We start from the raw sequence: 17377 nt of genomic DNA, 5'->3' as shown, positions 1-17377 counted from the left end.
ACACACAAACATGACCATCATGCCTGGTGGCAGCTCTCACTATGAGCAGTCCTCTCTGTGCTTGGCTCACTGTGGTGTGTTGCATGGAGTGCTACACTAGCTAGTGCACTCGGTTAATTATGACTGCCAAGCCGGGCTGTCACAATGATTCACTATGGAAAGACGTAAAGGGGGAGGAAGAGGGGGAGGAAAGGGTTGGCAGGTGTACAGATGTATCGTTAGCGCCACCTAGTGATGCAGGGCGAATGAAAAGCAGCTCTTGCTGAAGAAAGACTCGAAGGAGGCTCGGTTTTGACAAACTGTTTGTCATTCTGTCTGTATTGCTATGCATTTTTCTTTCCCCTTGTTTTCTCGCTATCATCTATTCTTTTCAAACGTCCCCTTTTTCGCTTTCCTCTCCTCTTCCCTTCCCATCTTCTGTATTGCTCCTCAATCTTTCAGCACCCTGGCACTCCCTTTTCTTGCCTGCTTGTTTCTTATTTTTTCTCCCTGTCACCACTCCTCTTGCCGATGTCAGTTGTGGTGTCTTGTGTTCTGTTGCGACAAATCAAGTGCTCCATTCATCTCCTGTCATCTGTACTACAGAGAACTGTAAATGTGCGCTCTCTCCCCTCCTCTGTCTCCTCTCCACTTTATCATCGCCGAGCAGATCAGATTGGAACTGGGCCAAGTCACTCAGTGGAGGATAAATAGAAGGTGGCTGGGTGTGAGGATATATAGGACTGCTGGAGGTTACCCCAGCTGGAATTAAATGCCATTGTGTTTATATGGTTTGTTTGCTATAGGTCCTTGAGACACAGTGGTAAATGCATTAAGACTGCAGATTCCTGAGCCTATGTTTGCGGTGCTCTAGAAATCAAGCATCGGTGCAAAGCAACATCAGATCAGGTGTCAGTAATCTGGAGCTATTTTGTGCCTTCAGGTGAGAAAACAAAATTGGTTTCTGCACAACCATTAACAACTCTTTCGACAGTTAAGCAAGTGGTTTGGAAACGAGCAGTCGAGATTGGAAGAATTCAGCAACCCATCCACCCACACACACACACATGCACACAGGGCCGCACACATGCATGCACCCACTGAAAAAAAGTCATTTGTTCTACCTCATTAGCATGTATTGTGGTGAGCGGGCGTAACACACTGAAAGGTGAAATGGGTCCGCCATGAATAGCACACCAGTCGGCAGAGGAGAGGGGAGGAAAAGGAGGGTGGAGGAGAATGGTGGAGGGCGGGGTGGGTTGGGGGGGGAGTGTCCAGATGGCTGGGGACCTGCCGCACACACAGGGAGCCTCTTGCTCGCTTTTTTTTTTTTTTCCGCCCCTCTGCTGATTGCACCTTTTCGACTACACTCACTTTCACTCGCTCTCTTTTTGCAGTTCGCTCGCCTTTTTCTCACTTCCATCAGCACACACACACACACACACGCACAGACACACAAAGGCCAAGCCCATATGTAACCTCCCTTCCTCCAAAGTTGTTGCTCAGATGCAGCCGTTGTGCTTGCGCGCGCACGCGGACGCACACATCAAATATTCTCAGAGGTAATGTGTGTCCAGGAGGCAGAGAGCAGTTGAGTGCAGCCCAGTGGAGCGCCTGTTGTGGCCAACTGCACCTCTATACAAGCTGGTCACCTTCTTTCCTTTCCTCCTCCTTCGTGTCTCTTTTAACCACCTCCTCCTGCATCCTCTACATCCATTTTTCTGGCTTCCACCTTGTCATTTGACCTTTGTTTTTCTTCAGGCGTCTCTTTATTCCTTCTTTTCTCTTCTCCTCTCAAATGGGGTGACGCGTGTTTGCCGATATACGCTTAATTAAAGATATACACTCGAGTTTGTTAGATAACACTAAGTGTTCACCTTAAAGTGTGACACATTTTGGAGAGATTTCACATATCCTCTCTCTTCAGTCTGATGACTGGGGTATGACTATGTTTGATGTGCAGCATTGAAACTGTTTCTGGCGAGTTACATCAGATTGCACTAAAGCTGAGGCCATCTTTGGTCGGTTTGCGAGAGGAAGAGAACTGACGTTTGCCCTGATGTTCCCTTTCCCTTTCTTTCTGTATTATGTAGCACTGCCAGAATATCTGTTCATTTATCTTCCCATCTGTGTGTGTCTGTGTATCAGTGTGCCAGTCTGTCACTGTCTCTTTCTCTCATCCTTCTTCTCTTGATTCTCCCCCCGCAGCCACCCCACCCTCCCTCTCCCCTTCTCTCCTCTACACTTTTGACTCTTTGCCTGTGTCTCTCTCAGACTATGTGTTCCCTCTGTGTCTGGTAGAGAATCACTAATAGTCTCCACTGGGGTGTAAACTGTGTGAGGTTCTGTGTATTCTGTAGCCTGTGCAGACACACACACACACAGGCACTCCTCACATGGAGACAGCACACAAGCAGGGGTTAGTGTGCAGGGTGTAGCAGAATGTAGGCAGAACTGTCTAGCTTATTGTATAATTTTGCCTTCTGCGACTAGCTAACTCTGTTCTCTCACGCACATATCACCCTGTGCCATTAAACATGCACACGCTGAGTGGCCAGAAGCTGTCCCGTGGGACTTTGCTGTGTGTGTGTCTGTGCGTGAGAGAGAAAGAGATTATTTTCTGTGTGTCTCACTCCATCAACTCCGCTATTCAAGTGCACCTCATTGACTTATCATTGAGTTGGCCCTCCAAAGCCCCATTGAGTTTACCAAGTCTTCCACAAAAAAAGTCACTTCAGTTCCTTCCAATAGAACCCCTCATCACACACACATACACACACCCTTCACCCACAAGATGATATACACAGGATGGCTCCACCCCACACAAAACAGCTTTGACGCTCCATTGAAATCTCCTTAGCAAAACGGTTTCTCCTCATCAGTATTGTGCGACTATTCAGTGCGTTAATGCGCTCGTATTAAGAAAGCCTTTTATTTGCCTGTTTTGAATTTAAGCACATATATTAACCCATATATAGAGAATGAGTCCTTATTAGCGTGCGTGGGGGAGGTGTCAGGAGGTTGCAGGAGGACACAGAAAGAAGGCTCTACAGTACAGTGTATGCAAGCTCACTTAAAGCCACAGCATTGACTTGTTTAATTCTTGAATGAAATAAGCCCCTGATGCTCATTCACAGACACACACACACAGAGAGAGTAATTTAACTCAGCACGGTTTGTATCCCAGTTTGCGGTGCTGGTGCCACTTGTCTTTATTTTATTTTATTTTTTTTACAAAAGTGTTCAAATGGCAGGGGATGCCATTATAACAAACTGGTCAGATTATGGGTATTACAAACATAGACCAATGCAAACAATCATCAGTGTCTGTCTGCAGGGTTTTGCAAAGCTTTTGTTGCAGTCAGCTGGATTATGCGTTTTGGCAAGCCTCTCGACAAAGTAGTTGTTTGGTTGCCTACGTCGGTTGCTGTTATTACCTGCTTTTGTTGCAGATGAGACCGTGAAAGTGGGCCTGATTCCAGGCAGTTTTGGACAGAGGAGAACAGATGATTTGAAAAGAGGCTTTAGCATCCTGCAACACGTATGAGATGATTTCATTGACGCTTTAAGCCAGTAAAACCTCTCCAGGTAAAAAAATCTGATCATGTAGCTTGACTGGTATGGGCTGGTGATAGTTAGGATGACATGTCTTCCTGTTACTACTGCCAAAGCTAATCAGTACGAGTTCTCTGATTGCAATAACTGGAAGTGGCATTTGAAGTTAAGCTCCCAACTGTTTATTAAATAAACTCAAATGCATTCTATCAATTCCTGTTTCTGAAATGAAACGTGAGCTTAGAGAGAGACTGGGTTTGCTAGTGCTTTTAGGGGCCACGTGTCTCCGGAGAGCTGGAGCAGCTATTGCTTTTGTTTATACGCTCCCATACTCACATCTTCTCTGTCATCTCCTCTTTCTCTCTGTCCTAATATAATTCCTTTTCTCTCCTCCCTTACTGGCATTTTTAGCAGCTCACTTGGGGAACATTAGTGCTTGTTGTCTTGCACTAACATTAAGACGCTTTGTCTCTGATCCTCACTGTTGTGGGCACGCACACGTTCACGCTCAGGCGGAGTGGGACGTAAATGTAGCTAAAAGGAGGATCGTGAAAATCTGCTGCCATTTTTGTCCTTTACACTCTTGAACCTGATACACGGTTTACGAGGCTGCGTGAATGCGAGCGCCTCTGTTAGCTCGCATGTGTGCAGATGCCTGCAAGCTGACAGGGAGTGAAAGCCCAGACATATGTTAATCAGATGTTGCGATGATGGCAGAGCAGAAGGAGAGAGCGAGAGAGGGAGAAAGAGCACTGGAGGGAGGAATGAGGGGTAAAAAGAAAGGAAAAGCTCTTAAAGACGGAGTGAGAGAGGGGAGAGAAATGAGAGGCTGCTGAAGAAGAGGGATGGGGAGAGAAGATTTCAGGAGTAGTCTGGAGAAAATGACAGGAAGTGCTCCAGTGATTAATTTTCTTACTGCTAAACCACTGCTGAGAATCGATTAGTTTAGCTGAAGGGACCCACACAATAAGTTTCAGGTCACTAAACAAAAGTGATTAATGTTTCCTGTAGGCACATGAGATATACATACTAACACACACAGTGCACAACGAGGTGTTTTTTGTTTCTTTAGATTTTTAGTATCACATTGCTGCCCAGTTTAAACCCAGTAGCACCATTTAATTGCCCGCCTTAAGGATCAGACAAATGAAGCTTAATGAAGGGCTGAACGGTCAATATTAAAGCTGCTGAAATCATTTCTTTGTATTAAAAATGTGTGAGGTAACTATAACTATATCTTCAAGTGAGCCTCCAGATATACAGCTTCCCTTTGCACCATGGAAATGCTCCTAACTGTTTGTTTCTCTCTCATGAGCTGAAAACTTTATCAGTTTTAAATTTTTTAAAACTGTGATAACCTCAGTTACCAAAAGCAATAATTCAAAGCGATAAAATTAAGTAAAGGGGATAAGTTTTCTAGGTGGGATGAGTCTTATTTAACTGACAGCACTGACACGAGATGGAAAAAAAAAAAACGTATGTGATTCTTAATTGCAGTTAATCGCAAATCCCAGCTGTCGTTTCGCTGCAGGTGTGTTCTGTGTACTGTGGTGAGTTGGTTGCTTTATTTTGTTTGAATTCAGAAGAATTCTGCACACTACCCAGCTTGACGTCTCTTCTCAGATGTCATGAATCCAGTGTCCGCTGTTCATCCTAACAATGGGGCTCTAACACCTGGTTATGATTCACCCGTAAGCACGAGCGTCGTCGGCAGCTCCGACAGTTGTTTTTGACATAGCTCGTGTATTCTGTGATGACTCTTGAGTCATGAAGGCAACTCGTGAGTTGAGTCATTGGACACAGTTTAAACTTTCTTTGTCCTTTTTTATGTTCCTGGCTATCCACGTAGTGCATTTAGTAACGGCTATCATTTATTTGCTGGAGGTCCGCCGTTTCCTTCAAATACTGTCGTCTGTTGCTAATTACCAACTAACCCTGCTGATTTTCTCCTTCATGTTTATAGCAGCTGTCAACCAATGTTTCGGTTGAAGTAATGCCACCATTTGAAAATGTGTGTGCATGATCCAGGTATAAGGAATACTTGGTTTAGTGTCTAGATTGTGTGAATGGATTATTACTTTATCATGGCCTGTCCTAGTAACTGAAAATCAATTAAAAAACTGAATAACTTCATCTAATTTTGCATCTATTTTACACTTAAACGCATAAATTGGTATTTAAATTCTACTCTGTATTGCAATATTGACACCTTACCTGGTTGTGTGAGAACACAGGGACCACAGTGGCGAGAGAGTGAGTTGCTTAGGAAACAGAAAAGGCAGAGAAACAGGGAGAAATAATTAGAGAGAAAGAGGGGGAATCCACGATGGAGAGGAGGCAAGAGCAGAGATGTGGGCCATTTTTACTCAAGAGAGTTCAGAGGGGGTCGGAGAAGCCTCAGACGCCTGCTCCAAATGGATTTTCCTTGTTTGTAATGAGGCTACTTCTTCCAGTGCATGTGGCGCTTTTGGAGGAGTTGGACGGAAAGAAGGACAGCGAGGCGAGCAGATAGAGGAGTAAGAGGGTGAAAATGGTTGGAAGTTGTAAAGAGAGGGCAGGGAGTAGGAAGCACAAGGAGGAGGGATTGCAACTGAAGGAGAAAGAGGCTGCAGAGAGAAAGAATAATAGGAGTGCAATAGTGTTCGGTCATAGATCTTTCTGATGGTGTTATGCAGTTGCCAAAGGGTGGGGGGAGGGAGAGAATGGGGAGAAAAGGAGGTAGGAAAGGATAGATGGTGGGAGAAACAATCAGTTACTGCAGGTAGTGGTGGCCAGTGAGAGGGAAAGAAATAAATGGAACATGGAATAGAAAGAGAGGGGAGATTTGTGACTGAAAATATTACAGCTGTTGTGCTGCAGAGGAGGAAAGGAATAGCTTGGTGGTATTCCAAATGTGAAGCTGTTAAACTGCGATGTAGAAATGTTAAGATGAATGGAACGGCATCTGGAAAAGTACAGTTATTTTTCAACAAATGAGCTAATTGTCTAAATCCCTTGTGAATATACTCCGGCAGAAAAAAAGGGACACGAGCTGCATGTAGAGCACTTGTGTCTTTCTTTGGCCTTCATTTTCAAACAGTGGTTCAGAGGCTTTAAATGAGAAACATATGAGAGAGGTTCACCCAAGGAAAAACTCTGGTAAAGACAGTGACCTGCTTTAGCTTCTCTTTGAAGTGAATTCCACAGTCCTGTGCTCATATTACCTTCCTACTTCTGTTCTCCTCCTCTTCTTTATTTCCTCTCCTCTCCCCTTTACTCTTATCAATTTAAACTGCTCTTGTCATTTCATTTCTTTCTCCACATTGGTTTTCACTCTTTTGCTCTCGTATTCATTCACTCTCCTCTGAAGAACACTGTGTAACAGGACTGAGATTGATATATTTTTTTCTCTTGTTCTCACTTTTTTTGGTATCTTTCTTTGGTTTTACATGACTTATGTGGTGTACTGTGTGATGGTTTGTGTCCTCAATGAAAGACTAATCCTGATTTTACTGCATTTATACTTTTTTCAGTATTAATGAATCACTTAAGGATATCTTATAGCCCCTCATCTATATATCTGATTGGCCCAGACTGCCCAACTCAAGTAAAAAACAGAGAGACTGGGTAGACTCTCTGTCTTGCTCAGTTCAACCTGAAAACAACCTCCCAAAAAATGACACTTCCTAATCCTATATGTCAGGAGAAATCTAAAGAAAATACATGTTAAGTGTCAGTGCACAGGTGGCAATGACATAACGTAGGGATCTCTGGCCTGAAAAACTCATCTGATAAGATGGGGAACGATGAGAGAAAGTGTGGAAAGGAGGAAAGGGACCGCGCGTTTATGAAAGCAAAAACAAGGGCAGAGAAAGAAGCAGAGGGAGAAGTCAGAGGCAGCGCACAGATGGTGAGCTGTCAGCGGCCGGCTGTGCCTGTGTGTGTGCGTGTGTGTGCCTTTATATGTGTGTGCGGTGTTCATACCATGCATATTTGTGGATGCTACATAAATGTGGAGTGCATGTCTGCCCTTGCTTTCTTGTGTGCATCCATGCATGTGTGTGTGTGTGTGTGTGTGTGTGCGTGTCTGTGCCCTCTGAGCTGAGGAGAGGTACTGTATGTGCGCAGAGCTGTTCTTCCCAGATGGCACTGGCAAACAGACACTGCAAGGCTGGCGGAGCTGGCACGCCCACCTAGTGCACAGTTGGCACTGCCCGCCACCATGCTTTCCCCTATGTACCGGGGGCGAGAGTACCTGCTGCCAGCCGCCTAAGCTCATTGACTGGCAGGCTGTCTAACTACTGACTTTTTTTCATTGGTAAAGTTTCTCTGGCTTTGTTGGATCCCAAGAGAGCGTTCCTTTGACCCTAAACGAATGTAAAACCTCCTGTTTTTTAAGAATCCGCCGTTCAGGAACAGCATTTCATGAGTGTGTTACAACAGAAGCTGCGGCCAATGGAGATACACAAAGTCAAGACATGAGGCAATATCAGACAACCTGTCACAAGAGTTCACGTCACAATTTAGGCATTTTAAACGGTTTCAGTTGCACGCTGCTGCATTCTAGTAAAGTCAGCTGTGGCAGGCAGAGCTTTCATTCATGTCATGTCTTAACTTTATTGTGCGCTGACTAAACAGCGATGTGTCTTGACACACTGCTATGATCATGCTGATCTATAGGTCTCTGCTGGCAGGTTTCCAGTACTGGAGGCTTTCCAGCTGAACGCCTTGATGTTTTCGCTGTGCGCGCGAAGAAAACAAGCAGAAACATACAACGCTGAATAGATACCAACATAAGAGACCATGTTAGTGTGAATGCTTGTGTGTGTCTCTGTGTTGCAGATGCATTTGAATATATTTATCTGTCTATGTGTGTGGGCTTGGGTGATGCGGGAGTGATGGTGGATTTTATATTTCGCATGCCATAAACAGGACGTGTAAAGTAAGTACAGATGTATGCAAGCGTGTGTAACTGTGATCCTCTGCTGTGTGTACTATGTGTGTGTGTGTGTGTGCGGGTGTGTGAATGAGGAAGCAGCTGTGTGCGCCAGGTCGACAACACTTAAAGCAGAACCAAGGCACATGTGTGTGTGTGCTTGCGTCTGCATGTGTGTCTCGATTCTGGAGCATATGTGTGTGCGCGTGTCACAGTGCGCATGTGTTTGTATTCTTGTGTGTATGCGGGAGGGGTGGGGAATTTGGCCACCCATCTGTGCTAGGCTATTTCGCTACTGTTTCTGCAGGCATACACACACAGACACTGTCACACACACATACACACACTGTGGAGCACTGTGCCAGGCAAGCTGTTCACTAGCTGGCGCTGGCAACGCTCCAGAGAGAGTGGTGGCATCCATCTGTAGCACTGGAGAGCGGTTAGGCTGTGTCTGAGTCTATGTGTGTGTGTGTGTGTGTGTGTGTTTGTGTTGATGCCACAGAAAAGCAAAACAATGGGACTGTCTTGATGATGCTATTAGTAGTATCAGTCGTGGGTGTGGGGACAGAGTTCAGAGATGTGCTGGTTGAAAAACTGAGGCTGTTTGATGGACACGGGGGGGTGGATGTGGCGAGGATAGTGATCTGAGGCGCCTCCTGTGAAACAAAGGCGACAACATGTGATGCTAATACCCAGAAATTCTAGAAAACTAATGGACTGTCACAAATAATATCTCACATTTGTGTATGGAAAATTAAAAATAATGTATCAAACCTAAAATTTATGGCCAGTTTATGATTATTTTTTAACTAAATTCCACTGAACTAAAGATTAAGATTAAGATCTCACATTAACACACGATTATTTAAATAAAATGCAGATTGTAGAGACTGAACTGTACAGTGCTGTCAATGATGCTTCAGAGCTCTGTGTGTGTGAAAGTGTTGCTGTAAAATGGTATTCTGGGTCATGTTTAGCTCCTTTCTTCTCGCCTGTCAGTGGACTCAGATGGCTGCGTGCTGACAGGGATGCGAGACAGTGAAAGGTGAAAGAGCCCAGTAGAAAGGATGTAACAGTTAGATGAAAGGAGACAAAGACACATCGCTGACCTGAAATGGGCTGTGGTGACACTGGGCATGTGTGTGTTTGCGCGCAAGCAGAGGCCATCCCTCTGCCACCTTCGCCTCCAGCCATACTTTACTCACAGCCACTCAGAGCCATTAGCAAACCACAGTCACTATATCACCCACAACAACACAGGTACACACCCACACACACACACACACACATGCGATGTAAGCTTAGAAATGCCCCGATCCAAGGTCTCACCAACCACCGCTCCCTGCTCACCAGATGTGACTAAGACCCTGTTTTTAAACATCTTCCCCTGCAGGGCAGAGGAGGCAGCAGTGGGGGTAGAAGGGGAAGGAGAGTAAGAAGGCAAAGGAGTAGTGGTTTTCAGAGAAGAGGTGGTAAGGGCTAAAGGGTTTTTTTCCCTCTGTTTTGCAAATCTGGTTCTATTTAGCACAGCCCTGGAACACATTTCATAAATTGCAGACATATTTTTTCAGAGTGGTTTTGGGGAAGATAGTTAACCGGCAGTAATTTCCAACACATGGCAGCCGTCATGTGATATTTTGAAAACACCAGGCAGACAAGCTTGTTCCCTCTCCTACTGGCCCCCCAGGAACCCCCACTCTCTTACTGTTAGCCTCTGCCCTCTTTGTTTTCTGTGCTTGTCCTCTGCCTCCTGCATTTGATTTCCCATCTGTCTCTCATATGCCCTAAATGTTACCTCTTGTTTTCAGGCTCAGCATCCTTACCTCTCTTTTCTTAGCTCTTTCTTCATCTGTTTCCCACATCTGTTTTCAACCCTCACCCTTTCATCCTTGTCTGTTTTCCTACATGTCACACTAAATAACTGTACTCTCACTTAGCCTCCATTGTATATCACTCCACTCATGCGCCCCCTTTATCCATCCTTCCTCTAACTGGGTGTCTCCGTCTCTCTCCACGTGGTAAGAGATAACTGTCATGTAAAACACGACGGCCTTTACTGTCTGTTGAAAATTGATCTTGCTGCTGCTGAGGCCTGGAATATGATTCCTTTCAGCATGGACACACACACAGATACAAATTGGGTTCCATCTGGCTTACGGCTCCAACACACTGTAAGATTTCAGCAATCTTATATATTTTATTGAAATCCGCACTGTGGATCTAATAAATCTGGGTAGGACATCAAGTTAGATGTAGACTGTGTGATGATAATACCAACTGAATCGTGGGCTGCAGTGCCCAGCTGTGCTCCAGTATTGCTACTTCCTTCTTGCTGCAGTCACGATAACAACTGGGACACACATCATACAAACAAACAAACGTAATGCCGCCACTGTTGGTTGGTTTGTTGGTTAGCAGACGTAGGTCACGGCAGCAGTCAAACTGTGAGATGTCAGTACCCTCTGGCCCAGGCCATGCAGTGTCCAGCTTTGAAAGGCCTCATTCACCCTGATACCTTTAAAGGAGGTTGGCAAGCAGAGAAAAAAGGGGCGCAAGAGTGGCTCATGGAAACAAAAGCAAATATGCGTTATTTATAGTGTCTGAGGTGAGGTCCAGCTCCTGAAATTGAGATGTATTATCTCCAATTGAGCGAACATAAAAGGGAAATAATAAAAATTGCGTGTGAGCCTGTGAATGAGTGTGTTTAGAGATGGAGTGGCTATATGAGTGATTTTAAGCTGTACTTGAGCTACAGACCTGAACAGCTCTTATAAGGGGTTTGTGTATCAATGTGCAGCCTGTTCATAGCGGTTATTGTGGCGCTGACATATATGCATGTCAAAACGCACAACCTATATCGAGGTTCAAAAAGCAATTTCGCTGCTCTACACTGTAGACTAAAGAGGTTACAGACTGGCTGTGTGGGAAGCTTTAGAAAATAAAGCCATGTGTCATCGGCATTAGGATGTGTGCTGAGAGTTTTGTGTGAGTCCTTTGCTGGCGTAGAGTCTTGCCTGGGAAAACGCCCAGACCCATTTGGGCTCACTTTGCTCTGTGTCAGCATGGCATCAGAAATGAACCAAACTGTATACAGAAAGCAATTTCCAATAGGCTGGCTTCCATCAAGTGACCAAACATGGCTCACCGAGGCTTACATCTGATTTACATCATTCTATTTTTTCCCCCCCAAAACGCACCATTTATATCATTATTTAGACATCATGTTGTTAATGAAAATGACAAGCCAGCTTTATATAAATAAACGATGTCTTTGATGGAGTATTCTAAATATGTTGAGCCCCGTTTGGCCCCGCTGTGGAAAAATGTCAGATGGAATTAACATTTCTAGTTCCACCAGCACTTTAATAATGGTAAACTCTGTTCATAATGGCGGTAAATCTCCCGAAGTCGCTGTTTGTCACTCTGCAGCTCGTGTTGTCTTTACTTTTACCTCTCGCTGACCCTATTCTTCTGTCACACACATCCATTGCTCATCTTTACTTTTAAAAGAGCTCGTAGTTCAGCTTTGCCTGGCAACAAGATGTGGCAGGAGTACTTTCGATTTGAGAGGATGCATAACGGGCACTGTGAATCATTTTTATTGTTCCTTAACACTTGCTTCCCCTCTCTGTGCAAGTGAGACTTTTTCTTTTCAACAGATGGGTAAAACAGACATTACTATAAATCTGACTTTTCTTTTAAAAAAAAGAGCTTCTGATGCTATACACCACATATGTTTTATTGACCGCTGTGTGTGTATGTGTGCAAAGGTGAGCGTGGGTCTGAAAGATCAACGTGTTTTTGTATGCATATATGCACGTATATGTGTTAAAGTTTGTGTGGTGGAACAGATGGTGTTCAGACCTCTGTGTGCAGTTGAGAAATCTCCGTATGTTGCACTGAGAGAAAAATACAGATATGGTGGGAGATGAAAAAGACTGTCAGCATTGATCCAGAGCCAGTCTGTTTGCAAAGTTTTAGTGCTTTATTGTACCACATTTTCACTGTTACACTCATCAACGGGGAAAGATTACGGATGGGAATCGAGCACCGGGTCCATATTGTTCAATTTCCTGAGAAGATGATCTTTTCCTTTAAACAGTGTTTTTCTTTTTCAGACAGCTGTACAAATGCTGTCAATGTACTTCCTTCGCATAGAAAGTTAACCAGAAATTGATAAGTATGATACAGGACCAAGCAATAATCTAAGCGATATGGCATCGGTATCCATAAAATGATAACCAAACCAACCCCTCCAGGCAGCACAAGCACACAAGAAACTGATAATTAATGTAATCACAAAGGGTGGGAATGATAAATATGATTCACTTCAGTTCCCCTATTCTCATCATTCAAATCTATTGCAAGTAAACACAACCTTTAACCCAAAGTATTAGTTGGTCGCTAGTAAAAACTTCCAGAATCACCAGTGAGCCATATTTCAGTGAAGCAAACACCCAGGTGTAACATACATCAACAGTAAGATGATGGACTCTTAAACTACTTCACCAGCTGGCCAGTCAGGACAACACTGGAAGTTATTAGTTCAGTTTTTTTTCTTCACTGTGTTAAATTACTCGACTATCAGTCCATGTCTTAACCCCATCTCCGATTACACCGAAATATAAATGATGCATGTTTAACACGAGGGAAACCAACATCACTTTCTTCATTTGTGATAAATGTTAAACGAACACGTAAAGCAATCGTTTAAAGCAATTAAACACATAATTTCTATTGACAGTTTGCTGACTTTAACATGCAGAAACTACACTGTGTGCACTGGACATGCATAATTTAAGACAACGTTGCTGATATTAAGCGTTAAGCAAAAACCAACAGTGAACTTTCAGGAACAATACGTGATCACCAGTGAGTGTTTGCAGAGGGATTCACTGAAGACAGGAAGAAAAGTGGGAGGAGAAAAGCACGAAGGTAACGAAGGAGAGAGAAGGAGGAGGGAAAAAAAGGAGGTGAGGAGCGAGAACAAGGTGGCGAGAATAAAGTCAAAACTGATGCGCTGATGGTGGTACTGCTTTCCTCTGCATTTGCATCCGCTGCATCTGCTGTGGAGGGAAATAAATAAGACAATGGAGATCAGATGTGTGTGTGCGTGTGTGTGTCTGTGTGAGAAGGACTGAGAATTGTGTTGTTTTGCTATCAGTGTGTACATGCATCCCTGCAGCTGTGTGTCTGTGTACGTATTTGTGTTTTTGTGGGCTTGTGGTAGGGCGTTGCATCCATACATCTTCTTGACAAGCGGGTGGAGTTTGATGGGACATGCTCTGCATACTGCTCCATCTGGCTGTGCGTGCATGTATGTGTGTGTGTGTGTCTGTGTGTGCGTGATATTCCACTTGCATACAGATAAGATTCCTCTTGTTTCTCTTCGTACTCTGTCTGAATCTCAATCATCCTACCTGTCGCCCAGCACTGTTCTTTAACACATCTGCCCTTTCGTTCTCTCCATTTTTACCTCTCTTTGGTCCCCACTCCCCACATCTGTACCCAGCACACAGAGCAATCACCGCACACCACTATCACACCGACTCAGTATCGTTTCATCTCTTTCATTACTACACAATTACCTATCCGCCATGCTCCCTCTCTTCACACATCAATGTGCACTATGTGCTGGAATAACCCACCTTGGAGGCTCCATCGTGCACAGCCGTGGGCACGTTGTGGAGACTAGTGCTCAAGCCACAGGCGTCCTGTGGCTTCAGCGCCTCATGGTTTTCACTTCAGCACCTACACATCGGTGTGCCCGGTGAGGGTATTACACATCAAGATTGCATGGTTGCCGGTGTGTTCAAGGCACAAGTGGGCCAGTGTGCATGCACTTTTCCATGTAATGATGGTATCTTACAGTATGTCTGACTAATACAATTGTGCGCTCACGCAGGCGCCAGCGCACGGTAAATTGTTTATGCCACAGCCGCCAACTCTCGAAAATTCACCCAGCATGATTGAAATCCATTGTCGTTTTGAAGAATGGGATTTGCCTGTGTGAAGTAGTCTCGAGTGGCATATTACTGCCACTGTTATCACATCATTTTCTGGGTCTCCACTGGTACTCTCGGCGCGCACACATACACATACGCAGAACCACACGCACACACGGAGGCAATTCTAGCTTATGAAGTGTGTAATGGAGATTGTTTGACTCTATCGCCTGATGATAGACTTTGAAGTCATTGTAGCCTCGATGAGTAATCTAAAATATCAAGGTTAGGCAATGTTGCTCTCATTTCACAAGGTGATTTGAATACGAAATGACCTCCCAGTTTTGCGTGCGATGATGAAATGTGCGAGGTTTTGATATCACATTGTTTTTTTTGCCTTGAGTTATGGGTTAGCAAAGTCCTCCCTGTAACATATTGAACCGTTTCTCAGGGACCACGTTCCTCCTAGATATCGTTCATTGCAACAACCTTGTTTTAAGCGAGTGATGTAACTTGCGTGTAACCTTAGAAAAGGCATGTATCACAAGTCAGCGGGGGGATAAAATCTCCTTTCTTTGAGCTCGGCTGTAAGAGGGTACGGGCGAGAGGGAGAGAAAGACGAAGAAAGGAAGAAAAAAAAACGAGAAAGAGGGAGCGATTTTTGCAAACACTGAGGATCACGTAATCACGGACGATGCAAACGGGTGATGTAAGTGTGAAGACATCCCTGTGAGTGGCAGGTAGTTGTCCGGGGCTCTGCCTCATTTCTAGGATTGATTAAAGTTACAAACCAGAGCAGATCCAGCTTTGCTTTGTTATTTTAACGGGGGGGATGTTTGGCATGATTTGAAGAACACAGCATATTCAGTCACTGTTGTCTTAGTCTGCAGTTGTTGTTTTTTCAAATTTTTGTGTGCCTTTATGACAATGAACGACAATCCAAGTAAGCAGTGCTCAGCTATAAAGAGCTACAAGCAGAATAATGGTGGCTTAAACTCCAAGATGACTCACTACACAGCAGACCGTGCAAATATAAGGCTACTTCTTATGCAAAATCCTAATTCAGTCAGATATCAGTGAAATTACCTTCGACACTTTCAATATAATAGCATGGTAGCAATATGCATTTGTGCACATATTCCCATCGGGTTTTAACTTTCTTTTTTTCAGGCCGCCTATATTACAAATATTTGCGCTAAGAGTTCCTTTAGGGTGCTTTAGATAAAACTGCGCAGGAAGTGGCTGTTGTGCGAGACATTAATCACCGTCATCTAGCGTGATCGATAAGCTCAGCACCTCGGCATGCATAAAGTGTGCTAGTGAAACAACACACATTGGAGAGACTCTTGTGTGCCTTCATAGCTAATTGGTGCCTCTTCAACAACTGTTCTCATCCTCTTCAATCCATTAATTCCTAGACAACAGCACTTCTGAGAAGCCGTAAAGTGAGTTAGCCAAAGTCAAAGCACTCATCACCCCCCTTTCCATTAAAGCTCCGCACATCAATACCTGTCCACTCCTGGAGTACCGTCGTCTGGCCACAGATCTGATGCTATCCCTACATGATGTAACTGGCGGTTCACTAACAGGCCTAATAAATGGACAATGCATGTGCTTTCGTCCATTAACTTCTAACATGGTGTATTACACTTGAGAAGCCCAACTTTTTCAAGGTTGTTTAAGGGTGCTTTTTGGATTGAATTATGCATGAGGGAGGGAGTACTTCCTATCGTTCAGCTATGTAATAAAATGAGCCTGTCTGATTGTCCTTCAGCGCCGATATATATTTTTTTAAATTTAAAAGTATACGTGACATATTGGCTCATGAAAATGGATAGCACACAGGTGTAGGGTTTGCTTTGACTTGTTTTCAGGAACGTGCTAGAGTTTTAAGATGTATCTGTATTTTGTCCCAAAACTGGGTAAATTACCTTGTGTAGGGAGAATTGCCATTGATTCAAGTGGCATAGCAATTGTAGAGTGAATAGCTGGATGCAGCCTTTGTTGGTTAGTATGAAGCCATTGATTTTATTCTGGTTATGTACTGTGCAGGGCTCTCAATCAAACCAGAAACAGACGATGCTGTTTGTAAGTCACATACCTGTAAGTTTGTGTGGGGGTTTGTGTGTGCAAGAAACTATTATTGCCTGGATACACACGTGTGTGTACGCATGTGTGTGTGTGTGTGCAAAGGTTTCACACTAATTCATTCTTCATCCTTCATCTTCTTTACCTGAGGGACAGCAGATGAGTTTTGAATGCTTTCAGGGTTTGTTTCCCTCATCTCCAGCTGACGACTACCATCCAATCATGACACTGACCCAGGTGTTATTCTCCAATTACAAGCCTGTAACCAAACTCATCTTTTCATACCACCGCAGGGCCCACAGTTCCATGCAGGAGTCCACGTGGATTTGAAGTTATGTATTACATATTGTGTATCAAATGGACATTTTTTAGGCTTGTAATGTGAAAATTGTATCTTTTTTTAAGTCATGATGCTAGAGCTGTAAAAATGCTCCAATTCTAGTTGTTCTATTTGGTGGAAAAACTGTGCATGCCATTATATCATAATATTATAATATGGATTTTGTTTAATAGGGCTTTACTAAAAGTCTATTTCAGATAGCGTTGTGCTGATGCGAGCCATTTTGCGTATCCATTTTCCTAACTAATCACAAAGATTCCTGATTTGCAGCCCTTCTATACAGAACTTATAGATGAAGTGAACTGAGCCAGAAATTATCACACAATTATAGGAAAAAAAGCACCATACGGACTTTTGGAAAGCACGAGCTCAGAAGAGCCATTGAAATAGAATAAGCACAACCATGTGTGATATAGTGGCTTTATTTAATTTATGCTTGTTAAGTATATACATGCAGGGCCTTTTTGTTTGACTGGAAAATGATGAATTACCTTGGGCCCTGTCACCGAGCCATCTTTTTTAATGACCTTGTATTTTCATAGATCATATTTTAGG

The 17377-nt window shown here is 43.8% G+C and overlaps 1 protein-coding gene across 5 annotated transcripts in view; it reads left to right on the top strand.

The window, feature by feature from the left end:
• runx1t1 (RUNX1 partner transcriptional co-repressor 1) overlaps positions 1 to 17377 on the top strand; it is a 57021-nt gene that overhangs the window by 13542 nt on the left and 26102 nt on the right. The window contains exon 1 of one of the 5 annotated variants that reach the window (XM_039605971.1): positions 15006 to 15103. The exons of the other annotated variants lie outside the window; for them this stretch is intronic. The gene's annotated coding sequence lies outside the window, so the exon portion shown is untranslated. Of the gene's footprint in view, positions 1 to 15005; positions 15104 to 17377 lie in introns of those variants that run through there. 5 annotated transcript variants of the gene reach the window in all.

The sequence above is a fragment of the Oreochromis aureus genome, linkage group 22, assembly GCF_013358895.1.
Source record: "Oreochromis aureus strain Israel breed Guangdong linkage group 22, ZZ_aureus, whole genome shotgun sequence".
Lineage (NCBI taxonomy): Eukaryota > Metazoa > Chordata > Actinopteri > Cichliformes > Cichlidae > Oreochromis > Oreochromis aureus.
Note: the sequence above shows the minus strand (reverse complement) of the source record. Positions and strands in the feature narration are given on the sequence as shown.